Here is a 3,856-nt window from a genome sequence, read left to right on the forward strand (position 1 = left end):
CCGCCCTCGTCCCGTTCGGACTCGCCCTCCCCGCTCCAGGCGTCTCCGGCAGGAGTGGTACTTGGTGACATATTTTGAAAAAGATGTCATTTAAAAAATAGTCTTTGCTTGCTGGAAGAATGGGAGATTTGGGGGTTTGCACCATGGGGATGAAGAAGGGAGTATCCACGAGCCGCCTGCACCTTATGAGTAGGGAGAAAGTCGAAACCCTTGGAGGTCTGGAGTTTGTTTCTGAGTTCGGGTCCCTTCTCTGCCAGTAACTCACTGTGTGACCTTGAGCAAATCACCCCCGCTCTCTCAGGCAGAGCTTCCTCAACCTTAAAATGCGAGGGTTGGGCAGGTGACCCCTGAGGTCCTTTTAACTTCAGTCATCCTATGTTTTTAATCCTTTTGGAGGTTTGCTCGCCGTTACCTCCCTTCCCCTCTCATTTCCAACATCATTACCTTATCCACTGCCTCCCCTTTCAGATGTCGCCCTCTTCCAATATAGACTTTTTCTATTCACCGTCACCAGCCATTTTCTCAACAATCTGGTCCCCTTGCGGAGCTGGGGAGGGGGCAAAGCTTGCCCTCCCGCATCGACTCTCAGCTTCATAGAGGTGGCATTCTTTCCCGTGTTTATCACCACCAAAATCCAAATGGTACCAGGGCCAATCTAAGGAGAAGGGCGGGAGGCAAAAAAAAAATGGAGCCCCTTCCCCACAGGAGAGGTCTCCACCATCCAGCCTCACCCCCCGTGAGCGCGCGTGCACACACACACACCTGCATTCAAGGACATGAAACCATCTTGGTGACGCCAGAACCCCTTTCATCTGGGGATCTCTCAGCGCCAGGCAAAGCTCTAATTACCCCAGCACCCCCCCTGGCCCCGCCGGTTCCCCTGCTGTCATCAGTCCAGTTTTACCAGCGGGGGCCATAGCCTTCCCACAGCTTTCAGGGGTGGGGCACTATCTCCACAGTCTGCTTTTGGAGTGTGTGTGAGTGTGCACGCGTGTGCGTGTTAAGGGGAACTGTCCTGCTAATCGCCCAGTTTACACTAGGCAGATTCACTTGCAAAGTGTGGGGTTCTGACCAACAGCCTATCCAATTTGAGCTGCCCTGGCTTGTCTTAGTCTCAGCCACCCGCATCCTCAGTTCTGTTGCAGCCACTTCTCTTACAGGGGTTATTGGGGTTTACAATGCATAGAGGAGAGGAGGGTGCCTCTCTTGAGACCCTCTAGAATCATGGGGATGAGAAGGGCAGCTGGAATGAAACCCATGGGCTGCAGAGTGAAGTGGTGGTGGTGAGAGGGGTGCAGTGGGTTGAAGGGAGCCTGCAGTGTGTAGTAGTAGTAGCTGCAGTGGGGAATCAAGGCTGCAGCGTGCAGTCAGCATGCAGCAAGTGAACCTGTGGGTTCAGCCTGAGCTCACAGTGGACATGCAACAGCTGTAGTGTGGGGCACGAAGCTGCAGTCTGCAGAGTCAGGGCAGCATGCAGTGTGAGGTGCACCGAGGGTGGCTGTCTGCTATCGATGCCACCTCCTTGGTGATCAGGTTTGGCTGAAACCCTGGCGAGCAAGGCTGTGGTGTGTAGCGGTCAGAGTGCATGCTCTACCCTGTATGGAAATAGTCTCTTGGGATTGGGTAGCCCAAGGAGTTGGGAGAGAATCCCAAAGCATGGAATACATTTATGAGATGAGCTACATTTAAACTCTGCATCAATCAGGCAGAACCAGGAGGCAAAGGAGAGGTCTAGCAGTCCTCTGATTAGGGCAGGGTGACAGAGTCCAGAAGGGGAAGATGAAAGTGCTATGGTTTGTCTCCCCTCCATTCTGGCTTCTTCCACCACATCTTTCTATGACAAAAGGCCTTAAAGATATTGGGCGAGGGAGATTTTTTGAAATCCTAGACAGAGAGCCATAGAAGATGAAGTGCCTCCTGATCTACCTTTATTCCCCCCACGAGCAGAGTAGGGCACCTTGAACTCAAAAACAGTTCACTGTTCATATTATCTCCTTACCTCTCTCCATTTCCTTGGCTCCCTTGTCTAACAGATCTGGGCAAGGGCAAAGTGAAGGGCACAGTGCTTCCAAAGTGGGCATCTTGCCAGATGCCAGGATCCAGCCTAGGTCTGAGTTTATAGTCTCTGCCCCTGTGTTGTGTCATTGCCCTTTCTACCCCACTCATCCTACCTACCCCCAATTCTTAAAGCTTCTAGCTCTTCTCCGAATCATTTCATCCCCAGCTCCTATTCTTTCCTTGCCATGAAACCCCCAACCTGGTTGTCTCTTACCATCCCCCCACCTCTGCTTCAAGGCTGAGGCTATGGGGAGAGCAGGAGGGTGGGGCACAAGTGATGAATGATAGCGACCCTCCAAGGGGATATGCCTGACAGCCCCCTCCCTCTTAGATATTGGTTGCCATGGAGGCAGCAGGAACAGCCTGTTCTCTGGGCTCCCATCAGAGCAGCTTTGCCCAGGCCCCTCCCTCTCTTCCTTCTTCCTTTTCTCCCTCCTAGACTGTTGCTAGGAAGCACCCCAAAATTTCTTGAGGGTCCCACCCCTAGAAAACAGAGATCCAGAAATCTTTTTGAAGAACTTCCCCCAAAACCTTGAAGCCAAGACCCCACACAGCATCTTCCACCCCTGCCAAGAAGCCCTAGGCAGTTTGAGGAAACAAGGGATAGGCCCTCCACCAGCTTGCGCTGGAACGAACTCGGTGGCCTGGATCTCAGCCGTGTCCCTCCCCGGCCTCATCTTGACCTTCTGGGCTCTGGGTGATGGCAGCAAGTGATGAGGTGTCCAGCAGAGACCCCTTGACTCTGCAGACACAGCCACGCTTATTGAGGAGTTCTGGAAAGACAGCAGAGGAAACAGGCACTATCAGCTAAGAACCTAAAACCAGGTGCTTCTTCTTCCTTAGTGATCTTTCAATTAAGAAAAGATGGTGGTGGAAATAGAGGAAAGGAACGGGGGACAGTTTATGGGAGTTGGGGATCAAGTGGCTGGCAGAGATGAGAGACTGGGGCATTAGCAAACAATTGCCGTGCTAAGAGTAAAGTGGGCATTTTAACGACTCCCTATCAATCACCTTCGTCCCATCAGTACCCTGGTTATAAGTCACGAAAATGAGAGCCAAGGAAGGGACTCAGGCCAGGCTGAGCCTTGCTGTTGGTAGCTGAGGCAAGTAGTGGTTCAAGAAGTTGACACCTTCTCCATGATGTCTTTTAGGGTTTTTCCTGCTTTCATTCATTTGACACAGATTTTTTTTTTTTTTTGAGCATTTAATATGTGCCAGGTATTGGATTCCCTAAAGTTCCCAAATTCTGGTTTTACTCCCACACAGAACCCCTTCATCCAGCCTTTGCCAGAAGGAGAGAGGAGGAGTAGGGGGAAATTGCCTTTACCGTGGAGTTTGGGTCTTACCAAACTGCAGCCCTCCCCCTCTAGTTAAAGGACACGTGGGACAGGCTGGTGTGGAGGCCAAGAGTACAGAGTGGCTCTCATGCCATCGAGGGAGGGGCGGTGCAAAGGAATGGCAGGCTGGCTTCCCTTCCCTGTCACTGTCCAGGCCTCAGGGTTACAGCCCCTCTCTGCTCTGCTCTGGGAGTGTGGAGTGGGAACACCTTCAGGGTGTTGGAGAGGAAATTACTCTGAGGATGGTTCCAGTTCTGCCTTTTACTCCTGTGGTTGGTCCTTTTCTGGACCTTTTGTGAGATCAGTGGGAAGACGGAGAAAGGGAACTGAGGAGGATGCAGGAGCTGTCCCTGAAATGGGGCTACCATGAAGATCTCTCCCCCATCCTCCCCTCCCCCAAACAGAAAGTAGGGATCTTGATGCGGGGATGGGTGGGGAGAGGGAACTGATATGAGTGTGTA

This window comes from Pteropus alecto, unplaced genomic scaffold, assembly GCF_000325575.1.
Source record: "Pteropus alecto unplaced genomic scaffold, ASM32557v1 scaffold98, whole genome shotgun sequence".
NCBI lineage: Eukaryota > Metazoa > Chordata > Mammalia > Chiroptera > Pteropodidae > Pteropus > Pteropus alecto.